Source organism: Elephas maximus, chromosome 6 (genome assembly GCF_024166365.1).
Source record: "Elephas maximus indicus isolate mEleMax1 chromosome 6, mEleMax1 primary haplotype, whole genome shotgun sequence".
In the NCBI taxonomy this organism is placed as follows: Eukaryota; Metazoa; Chordata; class Mammalia; order Proboscidea; family Elephantidae; genus Elephas; species Elephas maximus.
Genome location: NC_064824.1, coordinates 36,673,558 through 36,687,679, shown reverse-complemented (window position 1 = coordinate 36,687,679; position 14,122 = coordinate 36,673,558). Strand labels below are relative to the sequence as shown.

The window sequence follows — 14,122 nt, the reverse complement described above, 5'->3', positions numbered from 1 at the left end:
AAATATTGCTAGATTAACCATTAAAAAAAGGTAACTTTGCCCAAAGTAAAAAATATAGCTAAAACGAGATATAAATGTAATTGCAGTTCTTGAACATTCTCTAAAATTTATCATTGAATTATTAGAATATTTGCTTAAATTTTGGTCTGTCATGATTTTGGGGTTAATTTTTATTATTTTATTGAACGAGTCTCTGATGAACACCTATTGTTTGCCACAAATGCACTAATGTCAATGTTTTAAAACCTAACAAGTCCCAGCTTCTCTTCAAAGCCATGCCCCCTGAGCACGGCAGCACTATTTGGGGGAAGATGGGGGTAATCAGTAATCCATAAAGATATATAAATTACCTGTGCTTTGAAGCAGACCGAAAATTTAAAATCAGACCTTATTTGAGTAATGATCAATTTCTTAATAAAAAGAGTAAGTACAGGTTTTAAATTCACAGTGCTTTTAAAAAATAATTTTCCATGTATAATACTAGAAAGTTGGCCTGAATACCACTAGTAGATCTGAGAGCATCTGACCACTAAAATACTCTTGCATTTAGGTTAGTTCTTTATCGATGTCAGATTAGTACTGTTAGAGCAATTTCTCAAGTGAATTGCTTATAAGCTAGTTCAGATATTTATTTCAAACTTGCCACAAGGGAAGAGACTTTCTAAAAAAGCTAATGCAAACATTTTCTCTTTGTAAAGAAATTCTTATAGGGGAGGAGAAGATAAAAATGCTTTAATAATCATTGTTAGAGTGAATTTAAAATGAGAAAAATGTCCAGTAAAAGGTCATTGTTATATTGCTGTTAGTTGCCCTTGAGTTTGCTCTGACCCATAGCAATCCCTTGTATATCAAAACAAAACATTTCCCGGTCCTGTGCCGTCTTTGTGATCTTGGCAAGTTTGAGTCAGTTGTTGTGGCCGTTGTGTCAATTCATCTCATTGATGGTTTCCCTTACCTTTGCTGGCCCTCCACTTTATCAAGCATGATGTCCTTCTCCAGCAATGGGTCCCCTGTGATGCCTCATCCAAAGTAAACAAGTCAAAGTCTCTGACAATATTCTGTTATCCGTAGGGTTTTCAATGACTAATTTTTGGAAGTAGATTGCCAGAACATTTTTCCTAGCCTATCTAAGTCTGGAAGCTCCCCTGAAACCTGTCTACCATGTTTGACTCTGCTGGTATTTAAAATACCAGCAGTATAGCTTCCAGCATCATAATAACATGCAAGCAATTTTGAAGGACCAGTTAAAGTACATTAGGCTCCTTCCAAGATTGACAGTAGGTTAGGTAGATTTCCCAGAAGAAATTCATCAAAATCTAACAGAAAATTTTTGAAGCATTTTGTCATGAATGTTAAATGCTTTCTAAAAGACTTTGTAAATTGTATAGAACGAAAGATGATCTTTATTTAAAAGAAAAAAAAAAACAGTTGGGACACTTTATCTAATTATGGATTATTGTTTAGTAGTAATTTAGTGATTTTATCTTTGTGGACATCGCAGACTTATTTCCACTTAGTAGACTCAATTTAAATTATTAGCCATAATTTGAGAAATAATGACTACATATACTTATGAGGATGGATGATTATTTATACCATTATTCGGGCAAATATTAGAATGCTTTCTATAAACTAAGGAATGTGCTAGGTGATGTGTTAAAGTAGGAAGGCTCCTCTTTCCCAACTTCACTCCCCCAAAAAGAGACAGAGTCTTTATGTTCAGGAAGCTTCCAACATGGTGGGCTATCGAGACCTTAATGATCCACATGAATAAATATGAAATTTACAACTAGGATGCATACTTTAGTGTAACATGGAGCCATGAGAACATAAAACAACAGGAACTGACTTACCAGAGGAGAGATGATTGAGCTGATATCTCCAATGAGATACTAGATGAATTTGTATGTGTTGTAGAGTGGAAATAGGGGTCGGGGAGCATTTCAAATGAGGAAAAAAGCATGTGCAAAGCCTCTTCGGCAAGGTGGAATTGAAATATTTTATGAAATCAAGGAGAGCTAAGGTGGACTGAATAGAATGAAGCACAGAAGAAGAGATGCTGTACAAGTGGAAGGAGTTGAAGAAATCAGGAGTCAAATCATACTGGCCTTTATGTGATGTTATTTACTATTTTTATCTTAATACTAAAAATAATAGAAACCAAGGAAGCATTTTAAAGAAGGTGAGTCTACATGATTAGATTTGTCTTTGAAAAAGATAACTTTAGCTGTTCTGTTTTTTTAGAGAAAGGACTAGACCTGGGATAGACTGTAGGCAAGCAGTGAGCCCTGAGAGAAGTTAGTTAGCTGCTTTAGTAGTTCCAGGAAGAGATGGTAGAACGCAGTCTAGGGTTGGAGCATCAGAGATGGAGAAATTGAACAGGTTATACAGACACCAAAGAATAAAAATATAAAGCAACTTAACAATTGATTGGATGTGGCAGTTGAGGAATAAGCATCGTCAAGGATGAGTCCACTTCTGCGTTACTCCACAGGTTGAATGGTGTTGCCTTTCTCTTTCTTCTAGGGTGAAACGTTGTTAAGGACTAATAACATCATTTCATTAATAGAAAAAAAAAAAGAAAATGAGATGAACTTTTGACAGTCCATCTATGAACTCATCAAAAGATCTCAAATGCAGTAACTACATTATTTTATCCTTTCATCTTTTAGATTTCTTGGGAATGACTCTCTGGAGACTTTTCTCCTCTAAACACTATTGGCCCCTGCAGTGGCTCGCTAAGCTCTCCTCCTTCTGTTGGATCTGTGGTGGTTTTTGTTTGTCTGGTTTTGTTTTTTCATTCTATTTTGGTAAAATATATATAAAAAAACAGTTGCCATAGTTACCACTTTTAAATGTACAATTCAGCAATTTAACTATATTCACCAGATGGTGCAACCGTCACCACTGTCCATTTCCAAAAGCTTTCGTCACCCCAAAGAGAAACGCAGTACCCTTTAAGCAATAATCCCCCAGTCCCCCCTCTGTTTAGTCGCTAGTAACCACTAAAAAAACCTTTTGTGGCTATGTGCTTCCTATTCTAGATCTTTTATATTGTTGAACTTATTTTTGAGAGACATTTTATTTCCTTATCTTCTTTAGTCAAAGTCTAGTATGAAAAGCAGCTTCAAAAATTGGACTCCAAATTTATTCTTTGTCCCACCTGTCTCCCATTGTTTCTTCCTAGCAGATCGTTTTCAAAAACTAACCTCTATTTATATATCACACTCCTAAGCTGTTTGCTATAGTGGTTTCCTATAGAGGCAGGTACTTTCATCAAAGTGATAAATACTAATACATAGCTATATAGACACATTCATTATAAAATTTAACACATATGTGTTATTATACCCTTTTCACAAAAACCAAAGGTAATTTTATCCTAAGAAAACATAAACAACTCTAACCATCTCTGGCAGAGTTTCTTGCTAGTTGTGTATAAGTGTATACTCTCCGGTGGTAATCCTACTTGAATCAGTCACTGCTTGGTCCAAATATTTTTTCAATTAGTCATGCTCTCAGATTTATATTTCTAATCTGATGTATAATATTAGTTGTTATTAATGTACCAAGCACCATATAAGGCACTTCATAGCATTATTTCATCTAATCTTTATAATGCTCTACTTATGTATTATTTTCATTCTACTTAAACTAACAGATGCTAAACCACTGTTGCAAATCAAAAAAAAAAAAAGAAAGAAATGAGAGAGACAAATTCATACTCAGGACTACATCCACAGAGCTCCCGTTATCTTCATTACCCTACAATTAGAGGATTCGTTATGTCATTCCTGTGGCTATGAATTAATGATCTCAGTCCTAGGTGTCTTCCTTTTAATATGGCCCCACAAGCTCAATTGCCCCTCTGGGGTAGTCATATACTGCCCAGAATTATGCTTTATTAGATAATATAATAAAACAAAAACTTTGCTGTGGAGTTGATTCCAACTCATGGCGACCCCATGTGTGTCAAAGTAGAACGCACTCTGTCAGATTTTTAATGGCTGTAATCTTATGGAAGTAAAGCATCAGGCCTTTCTTCCACAGCACCATTGAGTGGATTTCTCTGAGGGGATTTGAACCACCAACCTTTCAGTTAGTAGTTGAGTGCAAACTGTTTGCACCACCCAGGGACCTACTGGATTAAAAAAAGAAAAAAGAAAAAAAAAAACAGTTGCGGTCAAGTTGATTCTGACCCATAGTGACCCTATAGAACAGAGTAGAACTACCCTATAGAGTTTCCAAGGAACACCTGGTGGATTCGAACTGCCGACCTTTTGGTTAGCAGCCATAGCTCTTAACCACTAGGCCACCGGGGTTTCCCTATTGTATTATAGATTGCCTAAAAAAAAAAAAAAACACAAAGTACTAACTACAGTTAACACAGTGGGGGACGGGGAAGGAGAGTAATATACTTTAAGGTTCCTAAGCCAGCAGTAATACAGTTGACTTTTTATCTTTGTACCTGTCTTTATTTTATTTATCATGTATTCCTCATACAACACTTTGTGGAACATATTTGCCTTCTCCTTTTATAGATGAGGAAGCATCTTGCTCAGGTTTACCATAGCAGGAAATACCAGAGCTTTTTCTGCATCCAAGTTAGAATTCAGGCTTTTGATTCCAAAACCATTCTCTTTTCTCCCCAACTGTCCCTTCCTTTTAAGAATAAAGAATCTCAGCAAGCTGGAAAGCAAAGGCTTTAACACATGGTTTGTGCATAATATTCCTTTCCGGGGTTCATTTAATACACACTCAGCATGCTCTGCGGAGTTCGTCCAGTCACATCCAGATGGAGTGTTTGGGTTATTCTATCCCCTTGCCATTAGTTTTTTTTGTTTATTCTGAAAGATAAGCAAAAGCTTTTAGAGATACGCTGGCAGCTTTATGAGATTCTAGGCCATTGTCAATAGAATTTCTTTTTTTAATTGGAAGAAGCCCTTGATGCTTCTGATTATTCTAGGGCAATGCATACATTGCTCACCTTTAGAAAATTAAGGGCTTAGCTTTGGACAAGTGCAATTGTTTGAGCAAAGTGTTTTTGTTAGTACTAGAGTCACTTAGGATGACAAGAATGAAGCAATGTTTCATTCTGTTATACATGGGGCCTCTGTGAGTCAGAACTGACTCGATAGCACCTAACAACAGCAGCAACCACAGTCATCTACTATTTGAATGAACTGGATTGTTACGTTGAGTTAAGCAGAAAACTCAAATGAAAGATGAATATAAATTAGAAACATATCTGTTTATTTCTGTAAAGAATACTCTCTTCTGTGATAGGAAATTATCATATAATCATATGCTTTTTTGTTGTTTTTTGTTTGGGTAACTAAAATGATAGAGACCATTTAAACCCTGACTTTTTGATCACGTTGCTACCATATATATATAATTCAATTCTCAATGATACTTTGAAACTAATTGGACCTATTTGGAAGGAAATTTTCATTCATATTTAAAATTGTTATCTACTTCTGTCAAAAATTATTTTGTCAGTGCGGACTAAAGATCCATTCCCTCTATTTTTGAAGATGCCATATTTAATTGTGCCTAGTAATGAAAATGCTTAGGGGGAAAAACACAGACTATTCTGAACATTGGTTCCTAGAGAATGAACAAAATAAAAAAGGTCAGTAATAACAGTAAGATCCAGATTTTGGAAACAGGCCTTGAATAGAAGTAGAAAGTAAAACAAATATAGGGAACATCTGGTGTCTTACCTATTTCTGAATGGGATTTTTCAATTTTCATTTTCACCCAGGAAGTCTTTCAGCAGAAGAACGTCAATGTCTGTGATTAAGAAAAAAATAAATAAAAGGCAAAAACCTTACCTGCAAATGTCACTTCACTGAGATCTGCATATATACAGTCCCACCCAAAAAAACCCACTGCCGTCGAGTCGATTCCGACTCATAGGGACTATAGGACAGAGTAGAACTATAGTCCCTATGATTCCGACTCATAGGGACTATAGGACAGAGTAGAACTACCCCATAGAGTTTCCAAGGAGTGCCTGGCAGATTCGAACTGCCGACCTTTTGGTTAGCAGCCATAACACTTAGCCGCTACACCACCAGGGTTTCCATATATACAGTGGTGGTGCTATAGTGGGTGTTAAATGACCCATACTTTTTATATTCTTTATCTTTTAGTCTAAGAAGATAAATATGATATTTTATTTTATCTCAGACTTTTATTGCATTCATACCATTTTGTGGGTTCTATTTTATATCTGGGACACTGCAGGGGTGTAGACATACTTCAAGGAATGCCACATCTGGTGAAAGAGATGGGAACAACTAGCTAAAATATGAGGTCAAATGGAATAAGGACTTTAACAAACGTGTACACCTCTTCTCAGAAAATTAGCACAAGGATTACTGAATTCTGATTTGAGATTATACCACAGTGCTCACCGAGGAGGTAGTATTCAGGCCAGGACTTGGGAGAAAAATAGAGCAAGTCCCCAGTTTCAAATCTCTGACTTGCCCTTTAATGTTACGTAACATTATGTAATGTTATGTAAATTTGCCCTCACTTTGAAAGGGTTGAACCAGCCCTTAAAAAAAAAAAAAAAAATCACAACAAATTCTTTATCCCAACCACCTCCACGTGTTGCACGTGCAGATTTTAAATCATTGAAATGCTTCAAGCCTTTTCTTGTGCTAGAGTAAAGCTTAATAAAAACTTTGCACCTGTTTCAACTTATCTACAAATTTGACTTAAAGACACACTTAGGAACTAATCTGGTTTGTAACCCAGGGACTGCCTGTTCTACTTGGGAATGAATAGGTGAAAAAGTCTGGACATTTCAAATAGTGTGGGATAACTAGAAATTGTAAGCCAGAAAACTCATATAAGGGCAGATCTTAGAGGACCTCATGCCTGGGTGAAGAACTGTTTTGTCCCTTTGTTTTTTCTCTCAAGGTGATGGGGAGCCACTTAGGACTTTCGAAGATGGTATATTTGATACAAAGGTGCCCTGGTGGTACAGTGGTTAAGAGCTTGGCTGCTTAAATCAAGGGTTGGTGGTTCAAACCCACCAGCCATTCCGTGGGAGAAAGACGTGGTAGTCTGCTTCCATAAAGATTAGACCCTTGGGAACCCTATGGGACAATTCCGTCCGATAATGTTGCTATGAGTCGGAATTGAGTTGATAGCAATGGATATATGTGATACAAACTCTTTTGAAGAAAAAATCAGTTGGGAATATGGAAGATTGGAAAAGTGAGAAATTGCAGACAAGATTACAATCAGAAGTTTACAGAAATGTTCTAAGTCTAAAACAAAAATTAGACTAGAACAATAAAATATACCTAAAAAGTGACAGACACCTAGGGTATTATAGATGTAGAAGTAATCGAACCCAAAGACCGAGAGAGAAATGAAGATGAAGAGGGTAATTGAAAGGATGTTGTTGATATTAATTCAGATGAAAATAAGAGGAACAAGAGAAGGGTTGCTTCAGGCATTTCCCCAAATCATCAATGAGACCTTTTTCTAAGAGAGGAGTAATTATAAGCTTAGAGCATTAAGACATATGAACTAATTTACCCCTATATTTTCTACAAACACAGTATAGATTTGGGATATATACAGAGATATTAAAAGCGGCAAAACCACCAAACACTAAATCGTACAGGGTTGGGAAGGCATAACATTAATGAAGGTGGGCAGAGAGTAATCCTAAATCATTTGTAATGTTCTATATTTTAAGCTAGATGCAGGGATGTTTTATTAATTTTAGTCACATAGTAACATACATACAAATATATATGCATATACATGTATATATTATATATATATTTACATTTTCCATCCACTAGAACAAATAGAATATTGAATGTTTATAATGTTCCCTTGAGAAAACTTCTCAAAAACGTTGCCAGCTTGTTTTTTTTTTTTTAATTTTATTCCAAAGAATAGAGAAAAATTGTCCAGAAACCCACTTCAAATGAGTTTTCTTTCAGCATCATCTTTTAGTACTGCTATAACAGAAATACCACAAGTGGATGGCTTTAACAAAGACAAATTTATTCTCTCACAGTCTAGTAGGTTACAAGTTCAAATTCAGGACATCGGCTCCAGGGGAAGGTTTTCTCTCTCTGTTGGCTCCGAAGGAAAAGTCTTGTCCTCAATCTTCCTCTGATCGAGGAGCTTCTCAGGCACAGGGACCCCGTGTCCAAAGAACGCACTCTGCTCCTGGTGCTGCTTTCTTGGTGGTGTGAGGTCCCCAACTCTCTGCTTGTTTCCTTCCTCTTGAGAGATAAAAGGCGGTGCAGGCCACACCCCAGGGAAAGTCCCTTTACATTGGATCAGGAGGTGACCTGAGTAAGGGTGGTGTTATAATCCCACCCTAATCCTCTTAACAAAAAATTTATTATAATCACAAAATGGAGGACAACCACACATGGCCTAACCAAGTTGATACATAGACTTTTTGGGGGACATAATTCAATCCATGACAGTAACATGCATACAAATATATATGCATATATATACATATATATGCATATATATATATTTTTTTTACATTTTCCATCCATTGGAACAAATAGACTATTGAATGTATATAATGTTCCCTTGAGAAATCTTTTCAAGGAAAGTTGCCAGCTTTTTTTTTTTTTTAAATCTTGTTCCTAAGAATAGAGAAAAATTGCCCAGAAACCCACTTCAAATGAGTTTTCATTCGATATCATTACTGCTAATCTTATCTACCCAATGAAGGTTTATAAGAGAGTTGGGAATTTTTCCTCCTTTGGAGGTATGCCTAGTGCAGATAAAGCCCTTCATGCCCACTTCAAGACACTGGTGTTGGAAGTTCCACTTCTAAGAAATTAAAATATATATATATATATATATTTTAAAAGAATAAATCTCATAACCAAGGAATTGGAAACCAGTTTTTCTTCATTTAGATTTATCTATATGTTAATCAATTTATGTGCTTATCATTAGGCATTCTTTCTGTGATCATTTTTATTCTCTCTGAATTACTTCCTTTAAAGTTCCTTTATTTTTATTGGAAATCTGTTAGTGATAATCTCCAAGATGCTGTTACCTGAAAATATTTTAGTCTTTGTTTTTGAAAGATAATTTTGTTGAGTATAAAATTCTAAGTTAAAGATTATTTTCTCTCAGACTTTTGCAGATATTATTCCACTATCCTTTGACTGGCCTTATTGCTTTTGGGAACCCGAATATAACCTAATTTTTATTTTTATTCTTTTGTTGGTGATGCGTCTTTTCTCTCTAGCTGTTTTTAGCATTTTTTGTTTGTCTTCATTACAATATTTTTTATTATGCCATTTCAAATATCTGTTGTGCTTTCTCTGCTGTCCTGTTTTTTATCAGTTCAGGAGGAAATAAAGACAACTCAAATATTTCTATTTTCTCTGATTTTTTCTCTCTGCCTTCTTTGGAAATTGATTAGACATGCACTAGTCTTATCCTCCAACTCTCTTACTTTTCTTCTTGTTTCTCTGGGCTGGCTCTGGTCAATTTGTCTTACATTCACTAGTTCAGCTGTATCTAATATTCTGCTTAATCCATCCAATAAGTTATTTTTTTTCAATGAGTTTTTTTTTTTTTTTTTTTTTTACTATTGTATTCTTTTTTTAAAATATTCACAAGTCTTTTTGGTTCTCATTCATATCTTCCAAGTGAATTCTTAAGATCAAGTCTTGTCCCTTATTATTCATAGCATCTTTATTCTTTTATAAATATTCCAATCATTTTCTTTGTTTTAGACACGATATTTTAAAAGTATGAAGAATTTGGAGGTTTCAACCTACTGCTTATTTTTTCTCGACTCCAGCTCTTATGTCTCACTTCTTTGTGTGTGTGTGTGCTTTAATCTTTTGTTCTGATCTATTATAACGATGAACAACCTGTGAGAACTGTGAGGATTTGATTAAGGATTTTTTTTTTTCTTTCCACAAGGAATTTGAATTTGCTTCTATTAGAGGGAGCAGGGAGTAATTACAAGACAAAAATCACTTTAACTTGATTCTTCCCTTATTTTATATAGGGATTGCTTGATTATAAACTTGTAATCTCTTGCTCAAGTGGAGTCATATATTTAGAAATTCTGATTTTTTTTCCTTACTTAGAGCAGGAACAGAGAAAAAGATGTTTTGTGTTTGTTCTTAATTGATTTTCTTTGTAATGGGGCAGAGTTTGTTTGTTTGTTTTCACCCATCTATCACTGAAGGTGAAGGTGTAGACCCTTTTAATTACTGGCCTGGAATAGCTCTCTGGCCTTCATGAGTTTAAGGATCCAACCCTATTGCACTGAGAAACTAATAATCCACAACCCTGGATTCTCAGTGTCGGCTTCTGCACCAGCTTCTGCACCCCCATTTGTCTACATCATGGTGTCAACTAACATGTGAGTGGCATGTTCCAGCACTCACAGATGTCCCCTTTTGTTTTGTGATCTCATTTAAAAGTTATAATGTATCATACAATCCGGTAACTTTGTGGCAATTGAGGGACTTTCAGAATATCTCATCTGCTTTAGTTCAAGAAGTGATAGGTACCCTGCCTGTTGCCGTAGAGTTGATTCCAACTCACAGAGACTCTATAGGACAGAGTAGAACTGTCCCATAGTTTCCAAGAAGCACCTGGTGGATTTGAACTCCCGATCCTTTGGTTAGCAGCTGTAGCTCAGTAATGAGAACTGAACTTGTCTGAGAAAGTTACTCAGAAGTCTTGGTCTGACTTACTTAAAAACAACAGTTAAGATCCAGAATTTATTACTTCAAATTTTTATCAAGGGGAGAAAAAAAATTATTAAACATATGGTGATGTTTATATGCCTATCCCCCGCCCACGCCCACAGACCTGTATAAGGAATTTATCAGAGGACTCTAAAACTTCTAGACTTGGACATTAGTAGGTGGTCAAGGAAGACACTAAGCTTTAAAAAAAAAAAAGCTTTAAGTTAGACATGTATATGACAATCAGAAAGTCCAATCTGGAGACAGAAAAACAGTAAGGATAGAGGATTAGAACTGAGATTGCCTGAGTATAAATTCAGGTATGTACTCCTGAAAACAGATTTGAGTATCTTGTAATTAATTTTCCTAGCTCACAAATCATTAAACTTCTGGATAGTTCACTTCACTAATTTTTTAATTCATTAAAAAATATTTCTGTTCAAGGTAATGTCGTATGCATTTGGGGAGAGAAATATGTTAAGATAATTTTTAAAGAGGCTTCCCCAAAAAAAAGCAAAATAAAAAACAACCAAACAAAAAAACCTGTTGCTGTCGAGTCGATTCTGATTCATAGTGACCCTATAGGATGGAGTAGAACTGCCCCATAGGGTTTCCAAGGAGTGGCTGGTGAATTTGAACTGCTGACCTTTTTGCTAGCAGCCTGAGCTCTTAACCACTACGCCACGAGGCCTCCAAAATGCATATAGGAGAGTAGTAATACGAAATATAAATAATTATCACATTAAGTGGAAAGGGATCAACCAGAAGCAGTACTGTCGAGTCAGGCAGAAGGAGAAAATCTTTCCAGTGGAAATATATAGAAGGAGAATTGATTAAGTCAGGATTTTGTGACTAAAGACTGGTGGTGCTTATCAGCTGGTCTAGTTTTCATAAGACTTAGCCAGGTAGAGATGTTGTGGGTTCCAAGGTCAGGACAAGTCTGGAAACTTGGTAATACATTAGCTTTTTTTATTAAAAATAGTGGTAAACATGTTTGGGAAGGTAGTTATATTCAGATAACACAGAAAACCAGGCTAAAGAATGTGGGCAGCACTCTCTTGGTGGTTTGAAGCTAGGAAACCTTGGGGCAGGTGAAGGTCATGATGCAGAGCTCTATACTCAGAAAAATAAACTTGTTAATTGCCCCTGAGTCGATTCTGACTCATGGCAGCTCCATGTAAAGAGAGTAGAACTAGACCTGCTTCTTTTGGAAGCGGATTGGCAAACTTGTCCACCAGAGCCCTTCTTAACCCTTTGAGCCACCCAGGCAGCTGCTAAATCAATTGTTTGCAAGTGGAAAAGACAGGATGCTATTTCAATATTAAAACAGAAGTGGATTTGAGACAGCATGTACCGTAGAAATGACAGGACTAAATATGTATTAATAGTTTACCTTTGTCTATGCTTTACAATTTAAGACAGAAATGCATTTTCTAGGCCGTGAGTAGGAGTCAATCAAAATGAATAAAATGATGTGAGCAGAGATGACAGCCAAAAAGACTTTGGAGAACATGTATTTTAGGGGAAAAATGAAGAAATATTGAGTTCTTGGATTGGCAAAGTACTCCTCAAACGTACATTGAGTTGCATCAACACACATTGTTTAATTTAGTACATTAAAAAGCCTATGTAATTTCTAGAAGCCCTGGTGGTGCAGTGCTAAAGTGCTTGACTATGAAGTGAAAGGTGAACGTTGGAACCCAGTAGCTACTATGCAGGAGAAAGATGTAACAGTAGGCTTCTGTAAAGATTTATGGCCTTGGAAATTATATGGAGCAGTTGTACTCAGTCCTATAGGGTCACTATGAGTCAGAATTGACTTGAAGGCAAAAGGTTTGATTTATATATTATCTGTAAATAGCCCCATTTTACAGATAAGAAACAGGCTGAAAAACGTTTAAGTGATATAATTGGAAAAAAAACAAAAACAGGCAAACGGCCTGGAACATGAACCCAAATCTCATTATAGCAATAACTGTCTCTTGCCAACCAATTAATCTGGTAGATTGAGGACAGTGAGGAATACAGATCTTTGTTGTTGTTAGGTGCTATCGAGTCAGTTCTGACTCACAGTGACCAATGCACAACAAAACGAAAAACTGCCGCATCCTCACAATCCTTGTTATGCTTGAGCCCATTGTTGCAGCCACTGCGTCAGTCCATCTCATTGAGTATCTTTCTCTTTTTATCTGACTGTCTACTTTACCAAGCATGATGTCCTTCTCCAGGGTCCGGTCCCTCCTGACAACATGTCCAAAGTATGTGAGACGTAGTCTTGCCACCCTTGATCGTAAGGAGCATTCTGGTTGTACTTCTTGCAAGTCAGATTTGTTTGTTCTTTAGGCAGTCCATGGAATGTTCAATATTCTCCAACACCACAACTCAAAGGTGTCAACTCTTCTTCGGTCTTCCTTATTCACTGTCCAGCTTTCACATGCATATGATGCAATTGAAAATACCATGGCTTGGGTCAGGCACACCTTGGGCTTCAAGGTGACATCTTTGCTCTTCAACACTTTAAAGAGGTCCTTTGCAGCAGATTTACCCAATGCAATGCATCTTTTGAATTCTTGACTGCTGCTTCCATGGGTGTTGATTGTGGATGCAAGTAAAATGAAATCCTTGACAACTTCAATCTTTTCTCCGTTTATCATGATGTTGCTCAGTGGCCCAGTTGTGAGGATTTTTCTTTTCTTTATGTTGAGGTATAATCCATACTGAAGGCTGTGGTCTTTCTCACAGCAACATGCAAGCCCCCACAGTATGACAAACTGACAGATACGTGGGGGAATAGAGACCTTAGGTGAGGCAAAGAAAAAAGCATCAGACAGGGAAGGTTTTGACTTAGAGAGGGCAGGTTTAGCTTTAGAGAGACAGTATACTACTTTTTTTCTCAGTAAAAGAGGGAAAGGGATGAGGATAACTAAAAGTAAAGAGTTGAAGTTTTGGGTTGGGAAATGAAGGAAGCTCACATTTGGAATTCACCAACAAACCAGTAAAATATTGATGAAATATTATTTGCAAAATGAGAAGTTATTGATTTGAGAGAAATGTAAACATGAAGACTTTTCAAAGGATGCTCTAATTAAAAGTTATTTAGAAATAATAAAGAGGACTTTTGAGCAGAAAAGTAGGCTCGATTGAGATTGGAGGATTAAACATGTACAGGAGCCTACCACTCCAATATTTCATTTTACCCCAGACGCCAGACTATTGGACCTCCTTATTTTGCTGTTTAAATTTTGAACTAGTTGGCCAATTTTAAGATTCTTTGGAGAAATGATAGAATGGAAAGAAGCAACAATCCAACTGGAGCTAAGAAGTAGCTGCCCTGTGGTTCTGGAGGCATTTTGATTGTAATCAACTTCTTGAACAGCAGAAGTGGCCTCACCCTC

The 14,122-nt window shown here is 36.4% G+C and overlaps 1 protein-coding gene across 1 annotated transcript in view; it reads left to right on the top strand.

Annotated features, from left to right (window-relative positions):
- The window catches only part of LRP1B (LDL receptor related protein 1B), a 1,748,032-nt gene that overhangs the window by 1,096,206 nt on the left and 637,704 nt on the right, over positions 1-14,122 (top strand). The window lies entirely within an intron of this gene.